This window comes from Pteropus medius, unplaced genomic scaffold (assembly GCF_902729225.1).
Source record: "Pteropus medius unplaced genomic scaffold, Ma_sr-lr_union100, whole genome shotgun sequence".
NCBI classification, from domain to species: domain Eukaryota; kingdom Metazoa; phylum Chordata; class Mammalia; order Chiroptera; family Pteropodidae; genus Pteropus; species Pteropus medius.
This window is the reverse complement of record NW_024349804.1, coordinates 10,034,366-10,055,638: the sequence shown is the minus strand read 5'-3', so window position 1 is coordinate 10,055,638 and position 21,273 is coordinate 10,034,366. Positions and strand designations below refer to the sequence as shown.

The 21,273-nt window shown below is 50.8% G+C and overlaps 1 protein-coding gene across 3 annotated transcripts in view; it reads right to left on the bottom strand.

The window, feature by feature from the left end:
* Positions 1 to 20,634, bottom strand: part of HS3ST1 (heparan sulfate-glucosamine 3-sulfotransferase 1) — a 28,579-nt gene extending 7,945 nt beyond the window's left edge. The window contains exon 1 of one of the 3 annotated variants that reach the window (XM_039838180.1): positions 20,435 to 20,634. The gene's annotated coding sequence lies outside the window, so the exon portion shown is untranslated. Of the gene's footprint in view, positions 1 to 3,134; positions 4,481 to 19,730; positions 19,988 to 20,434 lie in introns of those variants that run through there. The other 2 variants (XM_039838178.1, XM_039838179.1) reach the window with 2 other exon arrangements.
* Between the last annotated feature and the right edge of the window lie 639 nt (positions 20,635 to 21,273).

The window sequence follows — 21,273 nt, the reverse complement described above, 5'->3', positions numbered from 1 at the left end:
AAGAAATTAAAAGGTAATATGCAGTAGTGGAAACGCAAAGAAGCTTTTGCAATTTCACGGGGCCAGGACAGAACTCGTAGCTAGCTGACCTCAGACGAGCTTCTTACCTGTCTGGGACTTCATGTGTCTTTCTGAAAAATGGGCTGAAACCTACTTCCTGTGGATGCCTTCACAGTGAAATAAGACGATCCATGCCAGATATACCGTGCAATGCCTGGCACACAGTAGCCATTCGACAAATGATGATGGCCTGCCTTTCTCCCCATGACAAATATGGAAAGATGCTATTTGAGTTGGATGCCCTTCTCAAGGTCATAGATCCAGGAAGTGTGAAGATCAAAACTCTGCAGGCAATCTCTAAAGCGTGCTGTGCTTCCCCTTTGATGGGTGGCGTGTCCCCGTGGGGCAGGGGGTGCTCTCTGGGCAGAGGGCGGGCTCAAGCGAGAGCAGTGAGCTGGCGGGAAGCGTGAGGGACAAGACCTGCTTCTCTCCCACTTGCCCAGGAGAGTGAGCGATTTTATTTTCTAGAATGTCCTGAAATCTGTAAAGGTGTAAAGACTGTTTGAACAGCACAACTGTCACTTCTGTATCCAACCGAACTTCTGAGAGATCAACAGTAGGAGATCATCTGTCCATCTTTAGGACTCAAAGACGTCTTCACTTCCATCTTCGCGTGACTACACAAGACCGCTTCGCAGTGGTGTCACATTTCTCCCCTGGCAGGTCATCTTGGAGACCAAGGAAGAGGAAACAGGTTCAGCTTGAGCCTGTGGGTCTACGAGAAGAGAGCGCTATCTCCAGACTCGCATAAATATTTATTTTCTTGAAATTGCCTACACATGATACCCTTCGACAAATATTGACATTCGCTTTTGTTTGGATTTCCTTATGGTAATCGCTGTGGGTTAGAAGGGGGTGGGAAAGAGTTCAGAGTAGGAAGGAATCAAGGTCAGTCCACAAAATATTAGTTTCCCCGGACAAGGAGATGTAATTGGCCCCCCGTATTCCCCTTGGAAAAATAAGGACTCTTCGAATGCTTCTTCCTCCAACCTTGTTATGCTCCCTTGAATCCACTGCAAGGTGGGGGAGGTTCCATATTTACAAGACGTTAACCGGTTCATGAACTTAACGCCCCAGGCTTGAAGGAAGGTGGTACCTGGGCAAGCCAGGGAGGGCAGCATGGTGTGGTGACAGGAGCAGAGATTGGGGACCAGAAGAAATAAATCACAGTGTCGTTTCTGAGCCTCTGAGCACTCCAAGACACGATGAGGATGGAAAACGCAGTCTGTCCCGTAAGTAGTGTGACATGAACCCACATTCCTCTCCAGATTAGGAGAGGGATGACACAGAAGGGTCTAGATAAGGAGCTGCAGGTGGGAGGTGACAAATCTTCTCTCCAGGAACTCTGGCTGCCCTGTTACAATGGCCCAGCCCATTGCTTTCTAAACTCAGGCCACACACCCAGTCCCCTGGGGACTGCCATTGAAATGCAGATTCTGATCCAAGAGGCCTGGGCAGAGGCCTGCGTGTCTGCGATTCTAACAAGCTCTCAGGGAAAGGGCTGGCCACCCTCAGCCCTTGACCTTGAGAGCCTGGAATGTCTGTGCCCCTTGGGATCTGGATTGTGATGGCCTTGGCCTTGAGCCTGTTCTTTTGATTTTTGTTTCTTACTATTTCGGGGCAGTTCGTTTTTAATTCCAGGATCCAAACAACTGTCGTAGACAAAATAGAGAGGGATCGGTTTGGCCACAGAGGTGGCATCATCTGCAGAAGGGAATGGAAGGGACATGCTAAAAGGCAAAAAGGCGTCAGAGGCCAAACACCTGGGCTGAAATCAGCTCTGTACCTTACAATCCTCCAGACAGCACTGAAACTGGGGCCTTAGATGGAATGCACGGGCCCCACAGACCGATCGCGAGGCTCAAACACAACAGACCACAGGGATGCTGAGGCAATCACCATGCCTGGCCCATGGCAAGCCCTCAAATCAGGGAGCTATTTAAGTCCTAAAAAAAAAAAAAAAAAAAAAAAAAGGCTGTGTGGGAGAAATGGGATCCGGGAATGCTCATTAGTCAAACGCATTTGTTCACGATCCAAAGTACTGCAGTAGCTCAACCGGGAAGAAAGGGCTGCGGCCCGGGAAAAGGAGCCAGGCTCTCCGACTGCGGGTCCTTCCCGCGTGGCCCTGCGTGAATGACCGCAGCCAGGTGTGCGCGGTCCCGGGAGGGAAGAGGTGGGGGGCCGCGTGTCCTCGACACGTTTAGTCAGTGCTGCTGTGCACAGGAGGCGGAGGCGACCGAAATAAATCCTTCAGCAGCAGCAGAGCCACCCCAGCACAGGCACGCACCGCTGAGCTCCGTGACGGGAGGGCGGACGGGTCTCTCTCATTACTTGGTGCCGCCGAGTGGAAAAGGGGGCCGTGTGGGGAGACAGGAGGCGGGAGCCGTTGCCTCGGGGCACCCCAGTGTGTGCAGCTTCTGTCCCCGCTCCCAGTGTGACCTGACCCCCGCCCTTCTGCCCCCACGGGCGCCGTAGGACTCTGGACCCTCCTGGCTGGGGTGGACAGTGGACATCACCTCATGGGTGGTGAGCGCTCATGAAGCCTTTGCCTCCCCCAGGCAAGGCCAGGAAACACACATGGGGCGTCAGAGGCCAAAGGGCCATGCACCATCGTCTTGCCTTGTCCTGACCCCTGCAAAAGGGGAAACTGAGGAAGACGGAGAATGGGAACCCCAAGGTCAAGCATGCAGGGGCTGCTGAGCTGAATGGGAAAGCAAGGTCTCCTGATGCCCGTCCCACTGGGCATCACGACCACACGAAACTCTGTGCTGCTTCTGTGTTGGGGCAGAAAACTTTAGAGAGTTTGCAGCTCAAAATAAATATAGATGAAATAAAATAAATTCTTCCCCTGGATGAGCAAAGGGGGGGGACATGTCTCATTGCTCGAGCCAGTCGGCATGGACCGAGTGTTTGTGATCCCCTAAGTCCACGTGTTGAAGCCCTAAAGGCCAGGATGACTGGCTTTTGGAGGTGGGGCCTTTGGGAAGGAAGCAGGGTTAGATGAGGTCATGGAGGTGGGGCCCCCACCCTGGGATTAGTGTCCTCATAAGACAAAGAAGAGAGACAAATCTCACCATGTCACCGGACACGCAAGAAGATGATAACCATCTGTAAGCCAGCAGAGAGCTCCCGGCAGGAACTGAATCTGTTGGCATTTTGATCTTGAACTTCTCAGACTCCAGCGTTCTGAGGAGTAAATGTTTGTTGTCGTTTCAGCCACCCAGTCGATGGCATTTTGTTACAGCTGCCTGAGCGGACTAATTCACAGCCCTCAGAAGCGTTAGCAAAAAAAAGGCTTGCCTGGGACTACTTCTGTTGTGTAAATCTTTCCACAGGGAGCACACCCCTGTCTCCTGGATTCAGGCCGGTGACATCAACCCATGAAGTTGGTTTGCCGGTGGGGCCCGCAGCCCGCGGCCATGTATGGAGTCTGTCTAAAGAGCCGGCTGCTGCCAACTCCACAGATGTCGCTGGAGATGAGGGACTGGTGTGCTCTTTTTGGCTTTTTTTCTTTGGCTTTTTCAGATGCAACCAGGAACATTTAAGTGAAAACTCCTGGTTTTTATGAATATGATAAATAGATATCAGCTGCCACGTAAGGTGAACTGGAGTAAAAATCAATAAATAAGTAAATACGGAGGGCAAGTCTACAAAGACTAACGACTAAGGTCTCTGCTTTGCCCACAGGGGATCGCTCAGACTTTCCCAAGGCACCTGCGATGCTTCTCAGACTGTCCCGAGTTCCTGGGGATGGCAAAGTGACTCAGTTGCCGTCCTCGGGACACACTGTGAAGCAGAAGACACAGGTGGAAGGGCCCCCACCACCAGACTTGCTGTGCGCACAGATGCAGCTGCATGGGGGCCCGGAGGACAGAGGCTGAGCTTGCGGAGGGGCAGAGCGGGTGTGAGTCTCCGGAAAAGGACATTGATCGGCAGGCACATCTGGAAGGAGACTTGGGGTCTTCTTGGCAGGAAGCCCCACAGCGGCACGCGTGCCGGTAGGGCATAGGGACTCAGCCTGTGCTGGGATTGGTAATGCAGGTCCAGTCGATGGGAGGCAGTGGCAGATATGAGGCTGCACGAGCCAGCAGGGCTATGACGTGAGATTTAGACACACAGCGGACTGTCGGAATGGCTATCGTCAAAAAATCAGCAAATGACAAGTGTCGCTGAGGATGTGCCCAGGAGGGAACTCTCACACTCTCTTAGGGGGATTGCAAATTGGTGCAGCCCCTATGGGGAACAGTATAGAGGTTCCTCAAACATTTTAAAATGGAGCTGCCACACAACACAGAATTATCACTTTCGAGTATTTATCTGAAGACGACAAAAACAGTACTTTGAAAAGGCATATGCACCCCTATGTTCACTGCAGCATTATTTACAATAGCCAAGATATGTAAACAACCTAAGTGTCCATCAATAGATGAATGGGTAAACATGTGGTACATATATACAATGGAATATTACTCAGCCATATAAAAGAACAAAATATTGCCATTTGCAACAGCATGGATGAAACTAGAGGGTGTTGTGGTAAATGAAATAAGTCAGATAGAGAAAGACAAATACCATCTGCGTTTACTCATAAATGGAATCTAAAAAAAAAACAAAAACAAAAACAAAACAAACGAATAAACTAAACCAAATAGAAACAGACCCCTATGGATATAGAGAAAAAGCTGACGATTGCCAAAGGGGAGGAGCAAGAGGAGCTGGGTGAAGAGAAAAAAATAAAAAGGAAAGAAACACAGAGTGGAGAAAGTGCCAGAAGCACGGGATGCACATGAAGTCCTGAGCCGGACCTAGCAATGCCGCTTACAGGCTCCAAGTTGGGGCAAGTTCATGGAAAACCATAGAAACCACTGCTCTGGTGTGGCCCAAGAACTTGTTTTTGTCACTCCTTTTGGATATGCCTGTCCCTGGTTTAACCTGATCATTTAATAACAGATATTTAAGTGAGCACTTAGTATTGTCATGTCGCATGAAACACACCCGGGCTGGAGCGATGACTAACAGGTTCCTGCCTGCAAGGAGCTGACGGGAAACAGGCATGGAAACAATCAAAGCTCAGTGCCATAGCTGGTTCTGATTTTATATTGCCCACATTTTTTCCTTTTCTGAATTAAACTGTTGCTGTTCACGTAATAAAGCCACAAAGCAAAGCTTGTCTCTCTGGATAAAGCCACAAAGCAAAGCTTGTCCCTCTACCCCACACACATACACACGTGACTGATTTCATTGGTCCCTTACTTGAACAATTTTAAAAACACTAAGTTGAAATTTCCTTATTTCTTTAGCTCTAGGTTCTACAAAATGAATTCGTATTCCCTTGCCCTCTGCTTCGAGCTCGAACTTATCTATAAAGAATGTACTGTAAGCAGGGAATGCCTGCCTTGTCATCTGGCCATCTTGAAACCTTTAAATATCACTTAATCTGTCCGGAATAACACCTAGATCCTTCCCTTGACACAAACTTCTCTGTGATCTCTTGTTAACTCTTGTTATACTTTCAGCGTCTTCAGATTAAACATACTGCTATATGTTAAATCATCGACAGCCCGGTCATTTGTTCTTTCAGAATGTTCATGCCAAATGATTTATATTTTATACTTTTAGAATATCATTTATTTATTATTACTTAACGTATCTGAAACAAGCAGGCATCAGGGGGACGCACTCAGGAATCATCGAGATAAACTCTAAGAACTTGGAGGGGGAGGCTGGTGCTGGAGAGCATAGATTTGCATCCTGGCTCCATCCCTTACTTCCTCTGGATGGACAAAAGCAAGTCGTGTGACCTCTGTGTGCCTCATTTTTTTTGCCTGAAATGTAGGGATGGTGACAGCCCAAAGTTCGGAGGATTGTATGAGAATTAAAGGAGATATTACTACGTAAAGTGCTAAGAAGAGGGCCTGGCATATAAAAATCTGCCACCAAATGTCATCATTGTCACGGTCGGATCTTCATCGTCCATTGCTGTAGCTGATACAGGTCATATTCGGGTAACCAGTATCGCTAACACGCATCATTTCAGGCACGCAAAAATGCATTTCCACAAAGTCTTCTTTGCTGGGAGGTGCAAACACACGAGCCTGAGCAGGCGGCTGCGCTGGGAGTGAGGAGCTGGGGTCTAGTCCTGAGTCCTGCCCTGACTTCTGGGTGACCTTGGCCAAGAAGCAGAAATGCTCTAAGCCTCCTTTACGAAGGAGAATGACTGTGCCGTACATTCTACATCACCTGCCCTCTTATTTCTAAAATGTGAAGGGCTCAGAGGATTAAGCCACATACTGATCTGCCACGGCAATATACTATTATCCAAAATCCCAAACCAAACCGTTACTGTTAAAACTAAACCATAAAGTTTTCTCACCTGTGCTGACATCAGCCTAACATTTCATGGGTTAAAGGTAGCGACATATATTGCATTTCTACACTGCTGGTGTCTTTTCGATGAGAGGAAGTAATACAGCTTCTATTAGGAAAGGCAGTTCCCTTGAGTCGGGCCCCCTTCCAGCCCCCCGGGAACCCACGGCAGAAGGGGAAGATCAGCTGGAAACAAGTACTTCCGGCCCAATGAAAGGAAGGAGGCTATAAAATACACACTATTGTAGCAACTTAAAGGAGGCCACGAAGAGGAAGTTAGGGACATACTTCGTGGAGAAGACGCTTGAGAAACATTCAGAGGTCTGGTGATGACAAAAGCCAAATTCCATGTTTTTAACTGAAGTCCGGCCTATAGTATATAAACAGAAAAATAGAGAACTCTGTGGAATGGTGTGGGGAGATCAAATCAAAGTGAGTTTAGGTCTCCCGGGGTTTAAATCTTGGCTTAGTTACTCTCGCATGGAACAGCTACTTTCCTTTCTGAGCCTCAGTTTCCCCATCTGGAGAAAGGAAATGATCCCTACCATGCTATAAGAATTAATGAAATATCACAGAAGCGAGAAGACAAAACAACCCTCGCCCAGCTGACCTGGGGTAGACCATCGATACGTAGGAGATCAGGAGTTAGTTCAACATTATAGTATCTTGAAGAGAAAAATAGGACAGTAACAGCAATAATTTAGAGTTTATAACTGGTCTGCTTAAATAATCGCCACGAGAACGGCAGCATTCTCAAAGTTGACAAATAAGAAAAAAGCATTCTCCATGGGAAGCAGAACGTTTTTGAGTACTGAGAATCATGCAGAGAGCTAGATGACAAATAAAACCAGAACGCGCAGCACACAGTGGCTCGGAGTCTAATGTTTTTAAGGACAACTATCACGAGATGATTAGCCTTTGTCCCGTCCTTAGCAGAGGACCATAAAGAATTATTCAAGTAAAATAAAAGGCAGCAGGTGAATGCAGTTCTGAACACAGGGGACTGTTTAACTCAGCAGGACCCGGTGGCCTGCGGAACCAGAATCGCCACGAATGGCTGGATGCCAACCAGAGCCCTTCTGCTGCTTTGGCTCGAATTTGTGTGAGGAAGGGGCAGGGGCTGGGAACCAGAAGCAGGCAACACAGGCTCTGCCTTCGAGGCTGCGGGGTGCAGAGGCTCCCTTGGAGTCCGCCAGCAAGTCTGGGGCACACAGGGCTGCCTTGAGTCTGGGAAGCACAGAGTGCCAGGTGGCACCGACTTAACCCAGAGGACATTGTCTCAGGTCACTTTCATTTCTTTGCGATAAAAGACGGCTGCCCACCTAAGCTCAAGAAACCTGAACCAAATCATCCTCCTTTCCTGGAACACTGATATTTCTATTTATAACGATGGTACTTTCGCCTCCAGACTCCCAGCCTGAGACCCTCCGCCCCTCCCACCATGTGATCGCACGGTTGATTGGGCACTAGCACCTACCAGGGTGGGCGGGAGGGGGCTAGGCTCCAGCAGCGGTTTGTCCCCTTGTCCCTGAGGAAGTCGTTTCATGAGAGACACAGCCACGCCAGCAAGCAATCCTGACAACGCCTGTCACCTGGACAACTAGAAGCAGCAAAGTGTCCCTCCGGCCACACTGGCCAAGCTGAGATAAACACGTGCATCTCAGGGCCTCCTCCCGCCGGCTGCCTGTCCCACACAGCCTGCTGGCAGGACCCTGCTCACTCTGGTGCCTCAGACACCCAGAGCGACAGGACACCTGCTGTCCTGAGTACCGCGGGTCGCCAGGCCGGAGGCGGAGAGAGATCGCACGAGGGGGGCGCGGCTCTTGAAGATGCAGGGACAGACTTCCACTTTCCCAGCGAGTCACAGGGCCGCGCTGACCCCCGCTTGGGAAGGATCCTGGGACCCGGTCTGTGCGCGGGAGAGGGAGCCGCGGGGCGGCCGTGCGCGCACACACTCATTTATCGTGGGATGCGCGGGAGGTGACTGGAAGAGCACCCAGGTCAGCACGGGACGGGCGACAGACAGTCTGTGCCTGATGAGAAAGGCGACGGGGCAGGGGGTCCAGGCGGAGGCCGGAAACGCCCACGTTCCTGATTTGTCTGGGGGACCATGGGCGGCGGTCTGAGGCCAGAGGATGAGGCGTGTGCCCAGAACAGGAGATGGAGCCGGGGCGGTGCTGACCGGTGAGAACGTGGCTGCGGGCTGCAGGCCTTGAATTTCATCTCCATGTCCACCATGAAACCCGAAACAGCCAAAGGAGAGCCAGCTTGAGCATCCCCACGGGCATCAAACGCTCTGTGCGCATCACCACATTTAACCCTGAAGGCTCTAGGAAAAAGGAGACACTGGGGTCCTTAGTTTTTTCAACCAATAATTATTTCTAGGGTGCCGACCGCTCGCCAGGCGTGGGTTCAGGTTTGATAAGGGTTTGGGCGCTCGAGACTACGTTTCCAGCCTCCTGTAATTTAGTCGACTGAAATAGATGAAACATTCAATGAACACGTGAATGACATATACAATTAAAAATCGTAAAGAATACATGAGGTTTTGAGGGATTATTACCTATCCCAAAGATATGTGGCGATGAAGTGACAAGTCTGGGATCAGGAATAAAAGGGACCTTATGAAGCTGGGCCAATCTATCGATCATCAGTTGTGATGTATGACCATGAGGATAAATAGCTGCTCGAAGGCAAGGGCGATCAATTCGGGGTGACCGTATTTGATCGACCATCCTCTTCCACTGTTTCATGTGCTCACGTGCCTCAGTTTCCTCTTCCGTAATTTTGTCCTGTGGGCCTGTGACCAGGTGTTTGGCTAACGGGGCCTACGCGGGAAGCTGCCACAGGCTTTTGAGAAAGATCTTCCTGGATTAAAAAAAAAAAAGAGCCCCCCAACCTTGCTCTCTTCCTAAGGTAGAGCAGAGTGACAAGGGAGGGTCACCATGACCCTCCCATCACCTGGGTGGGGATTGGCTGGATGGGCAGGGGGATTGGAAGGTGACACACGGCTGGAGCCTTAATGATATTCTTAATCTGCTTTTCAAACGAAATCAGGTTTATCAGAGAGAAAAGCTAGTGATGACTGCTAAGTGTCGCATTAGAGACACTTGCTGGGGACCAGGCTCTCGAATGGGTGTTTGACGTCCATCATAAAATGTGATTCTCGCCGCATAAGCCCATGAGGAGGTACTCTTCCACTGAACAGGTAAGGCAACCAAGGTTTGGAAAAATGAAATCACCTCCCCAGTGTCAAGCACCTTAAATAATATAGTCCCTTATGGAGCAGGGGCACTTTCTTGCTTTGAGGCACCAGGAGCTCCAAACTGCCCTGCCCCCAAGGATGCTCCAGCCTCGGTGGACCCCTTGCCCCGGAAGTGGTCAGTTCCTGTGGGGTGTGTGAAGATGGGGCTTAGACGTCAGCATTTCACAGGGAGGAGTTGGTGGCACCCTGAAACACTTTGTAGCAAAACCTGATGATTAATAAGTGGAAATCTGAACCAAACGAAACAAACCCCTCCCCCAGAAGCACGGGCCGGGGGGAGGGGGCACCGGGGCCGATCCCCCCACAAGACAGTACTCCGTTCCCTTGTCTTCAGCTCTATCTGTGGTTTTGTGCCATCCAAGAACGCTTTCCATCACGTCTGTACTCTTTCCAGATTTTCACCATTACAGTCTTTGCGTCCTTCCTTCAAGGTCACGGGCTAAGTCGGGGTCCTTGGCACAGGCAGAGCAGTGGCATTTACAGAAATGACTGCCTTGGGGGGTTCCATCAGGACTCCGGGAGATGCCCCGCTAGGAAACATCGCTGGACATCCATGTTCTTCGAATCCTCGCGTCCGCTCTCAAGTTTCCCTGCCCTGGCTTCTTTCCTCTCTCCTTCTCCCCGCCGCCTCCTCTCTCTGTTCTCTGCTCCTTCCGTACCTTTTCGACATCGCTGCTTCTAATCTGTTGGCCCAGAAAACGAAATCGTACAGTGTGCTTCAGTCATCTAAAATAAGACTGAAGAAACACAGGGCAAAGGACTCAGATGCTTTCTCATGAATACGGTGCACGAGGTTCAGCCCTTGGTCTCTGACACGACTTTGAGTTTGTCATCTTTTGTCGTATTAGTAACAGCATCTTTTTTAATTTTCATTTTGGCCGGATGGGCAGGGGGATTGGAAGGTGACACAGGGCTGGATCCCCCACGCCTGGCGAGCGGTCGGCACCCTAGAAATAATTATTGGTTGAAAAAACTAAGGACCCCAGTGTCTCCTTTTTCCTAGAGCCTTCAGGGTTAAATGTGGTGATGCGCACAGAGCGTTTGACGCCCGTGGGGATGCTCAAGCTGGCTCTCCTTTGGCTGTTTCGTTTTTCATGGTGATGACTGCTAAGTGTCGCATTAGAGACACTTGCTGGGTACCAGGCTGGGTACTCTTCACAGTACCAGTGCTGACTCTGAGCCAGGGACTGTATAAATGCTTGACATAACTTCTTTGGTTTAATGGGCACTAAGCGATCCTCTGCTATCATTTTAGTCACGCCCATTTCGCAGATGTGGGAACTGAGGCTCAGAAGTAAGAAAGCAACCCAGTTTCTGCCGCACAGCTGAGAATTAGCAAAGTGGACTGTAACCAGATCTCGGCCTGGTTAAGCCTGTGTGCTAACCATTAGGTAGTTCTGCCTTCTTTCTGGTCCATTTTCCACATACACCCACTGCTGGGAAGCAGCTCGGGCTAAGTGAGAAGGTAGGAATAGTACATGCAACAAACCGATGATTTCGGCATGAGCCATACCTCACAACTGAAGCAAGCATAGAACTCTGTTTTGGTAAGTCCGCACACAACCAAAGTCTTGTTAATTTAGTTCCTTGCCAGGTTATTACCCGTAATGGAAACACGACATTTTCACAGCCATCCTCCAAAGAGCATACTCCAGCAGTCTTGGGGGAGGTCTCGGACTCCGTTTGTAATCTGAGGTCATCTCCTTGGGAGGGAGGACTCTGAGAGACTCTCTGTTTGATTAGCTTGGGAGTAAGGACGAGTTCTCACAGCACAAGGTACCCCTTCAGAGTACTCAGTGGGGCCTTGTGTGAGCCTCGTCTTTCCCAGTCTAGCCGAGCTAGGGCAATGTTTGTGTTGAATACCATGCTGCGTTAGTGGGCTGACCCCCGCCCTGGTGGCCTCACGGGTTGGAAATACCTTCTTCCCCAAGGCTGTTGGGAGTGATCTGTGTACGCCTTCACGATGCAGGCGAGAAACTGGCCCGTAGGAATCACGCTCAGCGATGCGGTTTGGTCCACAGTTCTTTGGCTTCTGTTAGCCAACAGATTAGCTTGTCTTGGTTCGATGTGTTACTTAGCGACACTTCCGTTCCTCCTTCGACCATACCCTGGCCGAGTCATTTCGCCTCCACGATTACTGGACTCTCTCCTCTCCAGCTTCCTAGGGTTCTAGAACTTTCACCAAAGCAATGGCTCAGCACTGTCACCACAATAAAAAGGATGTCTAATAAAAATACAGGACTTCTGGTTCAATTTGAATTTCAGAAAAACAAACAACTGCTTAATATGTAGAATCTAGGATATATCTATATTAAAATATTCTCTGTTGTTTATCTGAAATTCAGATGTAACTGGCTGTCCTGCATTTTTATTTGGTAAATCTGGCAATTCCACACAAGAAGAAGAAGTTTTTTTGAGCATTATCCTGGGCATTTTATAATGGCAATTTCCTTTAATCCTCATTAGAATTTGGAAAAAAAATGGAGGCCCAGAAAAACTGTCTATTCCTCAGGATGATACCAGCAGTGAGCAGGAGATCAGAAACTCAAACAGATGTGACTTCAAAAGCCACACTCTTTCCCCCACAGGAATAACCCGAAAATCTAATTGACACCTTCTCCCTCCTTCCTGCCCAGGACGCTGCGGGGAAATCTGGTTTAAGATATAATTTTAGTAACGTGCAAGCTTGCCTCTTCATGTCGGCTGCATCTGCAGGCACCTTCCTCCGGCCGCATTCTAGCTGCTGAGAGAGGACCCCGACTGACTCTCTGAAGCTGGAGACCGCGTTTACACAAAACCACCTCCTGCGCAGTGTAGGAATTCGCGGGGACACTCAACGAGACGCAAAACGCATCCGGGAAAGTGCTGAAATGGAAGTCCTTGACGAATAAAAGAGACGGATGTAAATGGTTTCCATCTAAGGACATGTCTTTGCTTGAAGAACATAAGGGCCACTCTGTCCTCCGGGGGTCCAGCAAGTCTGCATCTTGAGGCCCCTGCTCCCTGCGGATGGGGGAATCGGGGCCCTCCTGGATCGGGGCTCCGCACTCTCATTCCCAGGGTCTCGGAAAGTCGCTTCGCTTCCAGACCCCAGTTTCCTTGAACATAAAACGCAGATGCTAAGAGCTCCCATCACCCTTGAGGGACTAGGCGCAGCAGTTAATAGGACAGAGCGCGTGTTATTGTACTACATTAAAGGAAGAGGCTGTCATTTTCACGCTTTAAAAAAATTTTTTTCCCATTCTTCTTTAATTGGTTTAATTCTTTTCTGAGCAGTGTCTCGGCAGGGCCAGGATCTACGTAGCAGGTGGTTTCCGTTTATGTGCCTGGGTCGACCACCCTGGGAATCTCTGAAATGGACAAGCGAGTTCCTAGTGAGGGCTGGGGGGGCTCCCCAACTTCCGACTGTGTTTGATCATCCTCCTTGGGCTTTTCTCTCTGTGCCTCTCCCTTTCCTTAAATATTTCTCCCCCCATGAAATCTTCTCTAATTCCCCCAGGCAGAAACACAGCCTCTTGTTTATTTTCTGAGCAATTCCTTGGAACCAGACACGGCGTTCCAGAAACCGAAGGGAGACAAACATCCACCACCAGATGCCTGCTTTCACAGGGCACATATTCTGATGGGGGAGTGAGAGGGAGCGAGTAAGGGAGCCAGTGAAGAAATGAGATGACTCCAGGTAAACATTACTGCTACAAAACCATGCGATGGAAGAAATAAGTGGGTGATTGGAAGGGATGTGTTTTCGAGGAAAGGCCCGCCTCATGAATGACACAGGGCAGAGGCCCCAACACTATGCCTTTGCCCCTTGTATGGAAAAGCTTACGAATTCATCTGACTGCCATGCTAAACTGTAAGTTCGTCGAGAACGGGGACTATTTTCTATCTCCTGCACGACCACCCTGGCAACGAGACTCAATAACAAAGCCCGGGCAGATGTGAGACAGGGCGCATCAGACTCGCAAGGCACGAGAACATTTCACGCGTAGAATACGTTTTTAAAATACTTCGTTTTTGTGATGCAATGTGAAATTTTGTAATGATACAAGATGTCTTTTCCAGGTAGAGAAATTAAAGCGTCCAAAAATCTTCACTGATGATGAGTTAAACAGCACAGACTTAAACTGTCGCTGCACATATCAGACACTCAATGAAAAAGACTCTGAGCATCAGAGCTCTGAGCATCAAATCTCAATAAATCGGACATCCCCCTGTACTCCTCACTCACAGCCATCTACTCTTCCGTAACCACATATTCGGGTCTTCTGTGCTGGTCTGTCATTTCCTCGAGGACTGGCCCTTGACTGGTTTTGTGCATTAAATGCATTCTAGCACGAATTTGGTGCCTGGCACATGGTAGACACTCAATAAATGTGCTCAATCGTCGATGTCATTAAAATTAAGACTATAGTCTGTTATCAGGGGTTTACTCACAAGAGCCACTGCCAGAATCTAATCATGGGTCCAAACTCCCGCACCCAATCTTTTATGTCAGACAATGAAACGCGGTTTTGGTGACACTGAGTCAGAGACCAAACATCGAGATCTCTGGCTACCTGAGTAATATTTTATCCCAATGCCCTGACGTTACCCATGACCTTCCTCTGATTTATCGTTATCCTTGACATGTCACTATCTAACTTTGGAGAGATTTTACTTATCTGTCTCACTTTTATCTGCCTCCTCTACTAAGAAATAAGCACAAGGGCAAGATTTCCAGCTGTTAGGTTCTGTACGGTGTCACCAGTGAGCAGAACATCTCTCGGGACACGTTTGGAACTCACAGACATGTGTTAAAAGAATAAATCTGATCACCATTAACTGTTTACTAGGACCAGGAAAAGGAACACCACAAACAATCCACCCATGTGAGGGTTAACTCACTGGAACACCGTCTACACTCCGTTTTAGATATCCCCTTGCCTTGATACTCTGCGTAACTGATTTTACTGAGTGTCACGTTGCAACCAAGTTATTTTCTATCCCAGAAACCAGAGATCATAAATTGGAGGCCTGCGGGGCAGAGACGAGGCCTACCTCCAGAAGTGTTTTGTTTGGCCCACATGACATTATTTAACAATAGCCAATTATCTGCTGGCACTCAGAAGTCAATAGATTCTATATAAAATGGTGAACTTACAGCATATCTTGAAAAAGAAAGAAAGAAAAGGCAGATCTGGCAGGGCTGGGCCCGAGGTCCCATGTCTCCTGTGCTGGATCTGAGGTGCAGCAGGCCCCTAACCCGGGCCCAGGCCCAAGGCCTGTTTCCCAGCTGTACCTCGCCTGGCTGCTGAACGCATTCACATTTGCGACCCCTGCTGGAAAGCAACCAAAAAAGCATGCAACCTGGAGGGGAAAAAAATAAAAATAAAGATGCCCGCTAGGGTCTACTTCCGTTATGTTCAGGCTGTTCCTTGGAAGAATAATGGATTCTTTTTTTCTTTTTTTTCTAGAACTCTCATGATTCCACGTAACTATTGACATACGATGGCCCAGTTAGTATTATTCTAACGGCCTGAAAAAGCCATGAGCTTTAATTCCCTGCGGATAGAGGAAGCTGAGACTGCTCCGTGCAGGAAGCAGGGCTACAGATGAATCGTGAGGGGCTGTGCATCGGCTGGTTCCAGCTCAGGCTAACTCAGGAGAAAGGAGATTTACTTGGAGACGATGGGTTAGCTCTAGGAGTTGGTGAGAAGCTGAAAGACCAGGCTTGGGAGATGGGAAGGACAGCAGAGAACCCATGCACCAGAGGACCCGTCAGCATCATGGCACAGGAACGGCACCCTTGGGATGTGCTGGGACATCCATGCTGCTGCACATGCCACTCGATTCATGGCCCACCGCGGTAAACAAACACTCGACTGATCCTGTGTCCTTTAGCTAGTCCTTCAAGATTCCAGGTCTCGGGTAGGATCATCAACTGAGCCCTCGTTCAGGGCCTGGAGAGGCGGACAAGGAGAAAGAGCTCTCCCCACCCCCAACCTAAAAGTCCCTCCAGGAGAGGAGGATTGTCCCCCACGCATAAGGAGGCTGTTTGGTTGCTGGGCACCTTCCAAAATGCAAAACTCACCCACTTGGATTAGGAGCGTGGTGCGGGGAGGGGAGGGGAAGCCAGCACTGCGCACTGGAATGAGGACAGACAGACCTGAACTCCCATTAGTAATCCTTTGTACCTTCAGAAAATTAATTGACTTTCCCGATCTGCAGATTCCAAATCTTTAAAATAGAAAGGATGCCATCTGCCTGTGCGCGGTTGCTGTGAGGATTCAGTTCAATCATTCATTCACTATTTCAAGAATACTCATTAAACATCTATTCAGTGCCAGGCACTTTAGTATCTTCTGAGGACAAATTCTGAACAACAACGAAAATGCAAGAGAGAGCCAGTGCTTTCTGCTAATGACAAATTTAGACAAGGGAGACCCGGGTCATCTCCTGAAACTAATTGTGTATCACTTTTCCCCAAGTGACACTCATCTGCAACTTTCTTTCTTTTTTGATTGATCGATAGCAGGATGCTTCCTCCCAAAATAGATTGCCTTAAGATATAGGAAATGCATTAAACTAAAAACAATGACAATGACAACAACAACAACAACAACAGCCTTTAGAAAAGTAATGCTAATCCCCCAAACAAGAAGCGAGTGGTTCTGAGAGGCAGCGGGTCTGGTGCTGGTGGATTTCAGGTCGAATGATCACAGGAAGATACTGACCCGTTATATAAAACCCTCTCCCTCATTTATTGCTCAGTCTACGTAATTCACAGACACGCACAAACCGCAATCACAATAAACAAGAAAACAAACAAAATAAAGTTTGCAGAAAACAAGGCAAATTAAGTAACCCTGGACATTTTCATCAGCGTTTTAGAATTGCCAAAATTCACACACACTTTCTCACACTATTTCTTTCAATCTCTATTTTGCAGAGGATGAATACGCGGCTCAGAGGGGGGAAAATCATTTGCCGAGGGTGCTGGGGAAGAAGCTGCCTCCAAACCCAGCTAGCTCCCTCGCCATCCCCCCCTCCACCTCCCTGAAAAGGACAGCCAAACTGGAAAGCACTGAGTCATTACTGCTGATTGAAAAAAGATACTTACACCAAAGTGATGGGGGACAACCCAGATCTTTTCCAATATCAGCTGGAAAATTATAGCTTTCCACAGTAGCTGAAAGTTACTGCATTTCCCACACAGCTAGAAAGTCGTAACTCTCTGTAACTCTTGACTCCTCCATGACTGTATCTCACGCAGGGACTATGGCTTAGAAGCACGCCTGGGAACCTGGCATCTAGGCCCTGAGCTCAGTTCCGTCAAGACACCAATACATTTTGCTGTCTCTCCCTCTGAACTCTAGCCTCCATGGACAGAACATGACTTAGTACTTAGTGGCAATTAGTGACTGGTAAGTGCCACTATGGGTAGATGCCATGGACCGGGAAAGGCAGTGGGCACCGATGAAGCAATTTGACACCGGCCAGTCCATCTTCCTAGCCCATTTCAGGTCACCATCAAATTTTAATTCGGAAGAAGCTTCCACATTGTTTTTCCTTTCAGAGAGCTCTGGGGACTTTTCCAGTAAGAGAATTTCTTCTTTCGACAACAAAAGCACAAGCCCCAGCTGTATGTGGAGTCCAAGTTCAAGCCTTCTGGACGTCTACGCTGTTCTGTGCAAAGCACTGGTTTAGACCTGTTCTGTGCAAAGCACTGGTTTAGAACGTAGCACTTGAGGCTTCAAACTAGGCACACCAACAACAGCGCCGAGAGGCCTGAGTTTTCCCTGCTCTTGTTTGTGGCTTTGAGGTACCAGTTTCTTACCTGTTTCCCAAGTGAAAAAAGAAAGGAAAAAACAAACAAACAAACAAACAAAAACAAAACAAAAAAACAAACAAACTAAAAAACTCTCATCTTAAAGCTACAATGCATTGCATACCAGGCACCTTGGGCCCGGATCCACAGCCCAGAGAAAACCGCTCAAGAAGCCTCACTAAGGTACCCTCCACCGATGCTGCTGTCGTAATTAGCTGCTTAGACCTAAGAGTGCTTAGTCACGAAGTTGTCATCCTGGTCAAACTTGGCGGAAAGAGTTCGAGGGACCCACTGCCTGGGCTCAGAAAGGCTCCTTTTGAAGCGAAGCTTTCTCTGCCTAGCGCTGGAGAAAACCTTATGTAACACCGTGGTCCATTTCAATACGTTATTTCTGCGATCCTATGAGAGGAAACATCTAAGCACTGGAAATACAAAGAGTAACACGGGGATTTGCAGCTGAAGCGTTCAGTCTCCCGGAATTCCACTAGCTCAGGCTTATTGTAATTGCTTCCAATTGTTGCAGAGAAAGCAGAAAGCAAAAGCAAAATTCCCCACGCCAAAGTACGGGCTTTAGAAATGCGGGGAGGCAGAAGTTGGGTTATCTCCCTCTCCTTTTTTTAAAAGATGGAATTCCTGAAATTAACCCTCGTGTGGAAGTTGGTAACTGCGTTTCAACAAACTAAGGTGAGATTGGGCCGCAAAGCGAGAACGCACGAGTGGGACCCAACGGATCCTGCGTGCGAACGGGCTGCAGCCGGCCGCGCACCAGCGCCCTGGCGCTGGGGACTCGTCCCTGGACCCGCTCCCTGGGCGAGCGGCGGGTGGCGCAGCCGAGCCGGCAATCCTGGGGTTTCGAGAGCTCTGGCTGCGTGAAGAGGTGCGGGCACACCGGATTCCTGCTGCATCCCTTGGCTGCTCCTAGCGGCTGCTCCCTGCCAGCAGGGGACCGCTTGTAGGAGCGAGCGGAGCGCAGAGATTGTGGATTTGGACTCGGTTCCCCAGAATCCCCCCAAAAGCCTCCTTTTACAAGTAGTGGATAAAAATAGCCGGCAGATAGCGCTGGGGGAGGAGCAAGACTCACGCAAGGCTAGGCGAAGATACGACTGGTCCTGCAAAGTGGGGTGCGGAGGAGGAAGGATGTAACCCCGCTCCCGAGAGAGGGGCCTGGGTGTGCGAGGAAGAGCGGACGCTCGCCCAGAGGAGTCCGTGAGGTGGAAGACGCACAGAGCCCGCAACAACCGCGGGGCCGAGCACACCCCACCCCGCGCCCTGCACCCCGGCTGCAGATCGCGCCGCTTCTCCACCCCATCCAGGGCTCTCGAAGCCGGAGCAGGTGGGGCCGGAAGGGGGAGCAGCAGCAGCGCGCGGTCTGCCGCCGGCCCCGAACAGTGCACCTGGAGACCTCAGGCTTCGTGAGGGCACCCCTCGTTCGGAGCTGGGGGCTACGGGCTCCCACAGAGGGTTGGCGCCCCGCCTCCCCTCACCCTCACCTCCAGCCGCCACCCATGGTGCTCGAAATAGACATAGAGGTGGGGGGGGTGGGAAAGAAGGAAAAAAGTAACAGTTAAAATCAGGACCGTGTGTAACTGGCATTAGGAGAAAGAGGCCACTTACTGCCTGGCCTGTCGCCTCGATCTCTCTCCTCCGGAGCATCTCCGCCCCTCGGGAGATGCCCCGTCTCTTTGCTGCAACCGAACGCAGAGGCGAACCAGCCCCAGGTTCCCCCACCCTGGACGCTCCCTCGACCCACCGACTTTTTGCTGACTGTATCCCCGCCCCAGTCCCCAGCCCAGGTGGTACCCGGGCTCCGCTGAGCGCTGCGCTCCCGCTGCCCCGCACGGTCCTCGGGAGAAGCGGCGGCCGGGAGTGAACCTCGGACTCTGCTAAGGGGGAAAAAAACCCCAATCCACTAAGAGTCAGAAACCCGCTTAGCCGCCGGCAAAAAGAAAAAAAGGAAAAAAAGCGCCCAACAGCCCCCGACGCCCCCCAAAAGCAGTCTCTCGGGACTTGGGGAGCTGAGGGGCCGAGGCAGGAGGTGGGGATGGGGAAACCTCCGGTCCCTCGGTGCTCGTTCCCCTGCATCCATGCAGTTGCTCCAGCCCCGGCTCACCTGGCGCTCTGCGCTCGCCCGGAGTCCGGGACGCCAGGCCGGGGCGCCCGGATCGCCCCGATCGCCCCACGTCCTGCCACTGCCCAGGCTGGCGGCCCCCGCTCCGCACGCTCCGCACTCACCTGAGCTCCGCCGCGGTCCAGCCGGTCCGGCGCCCGAAGTCGGCTCTCGGGCTGGGCCATGGGCAGCGCCGCCGAGCACCGCCGGCCGGTGGACCGAGCTCCGGGACGTCCGAGGGCAGGAGGGAGCGACGCGGCGCGGGCGCCCGGGGACGCAGCAGCGGCGGCGGTTCGCGGCTGCCTGCGCGCCAGGGACTTTGCGGGCGGGAGGCTCGGCGACGAGTCCCGCGGAGGGGAGGATCAGGAGGAGGAGCAGAAGCAGGAGGAGGGGACGCGGGAGGCCGGGCCCTGAGGGAGAGCGTGCTGGGCAGACGAGGACCGCGAGCGCCCACTGCTGCCCGGCCGGCTGCGGTGCCGCCGGGAGTCCGGCCGCCAGGTGCCCGCTGCGCGCTGCGCGGTTGCGCGCTCGGTGCCGCGGCCCGCGGACTCCGCTCCCGCCCGCAGCGGCAGGACGAGCGGGGCCCGCCCACCCGGCGCCCCGAGTTTCAGTGCCAGCGGGAGGGTGGGGCTGCTTGTGGGTTGGGTGACTGTGCCTTCGCTGCAAACCTGGAGGTCCGCTCCCTCACCCCTGCTAGGAAGGGGCAGGTCCGAACCCCGAGCAAGTCCACCTCGTCCTCCACTCTTCAGTCCCGCAAGGTCGCCAGGCCCCGCGCTCCATCCCCCGCGGGGCCGCGCCCGGTGTGTTCCCTTCCCGGCAGGTGACTCACCTGAGGCTCCGAGTCTCGCTGCGCCGCCCGGGAAGCAGGGGGAGCCATTCTCCCGAGCTCGCTGCGCGGCCGGCCAGGCAGCCGGAGGCGGGAAACGCGCGCGGAGCCGGTTCCCGAGCGCTCGCGGTCGCCATTGAACACGCCCTGTCCCTTCGGTTTCGCCACCGGGAGTGGATGGCGACGCGCGAGCGGAGCGCGGAGAGTCCAGCTGGGCTTTTGCTAGTGCGCGGGCATTGCGAACGTCAGCTCGGAAATTAAGCTGGGTCCCCCTGCCCCTCCCTCCAGGTCCGGTAGGTGAGAGGTTTGGGGTGAGAACTCGACCAGCTTTCAGTAGTTCAAGTTCAGAATTCAGATTTGGAGGGGCGTAGGGTTGTAATCTCCTTGGAGATGCTGGGCTTCCGGAGCCAAATGAAGTCACCATAAGGATCGGTCAGCGAATGTGCTAAAAAAAAAAAAAAAAAAAAAAAGGCCAACAAACATCAAAGGACAATAATGTTTTTAGATGAGATATTGGAAGATAGACATTTAGAATAATTCGAATTGGTCTTTTAAGTTTTAAAAACCTCGCATTAACTTTGCTTAGTTTAAAAGCACTCATCTAAGGAATGACCCCTATAGGAAATTAACTTATTTATCCTGTAATGTTCCAGGCCGCCGTTTTAGAAAGCAAAGCCCATGAGCAGCTATCTGATCAAGCCAAAGCCAGTAGCATCTGGGAGGCCAAAGACTAAGCCTTATTTTGGAAAGTAAAATTTTAGGGGTTTTAAGGACCCTGGCTACTTCTTTGAGCCAGACTAAAAATATGTATACATTTTTTGAAAAGCCTTAGCATTTAAATT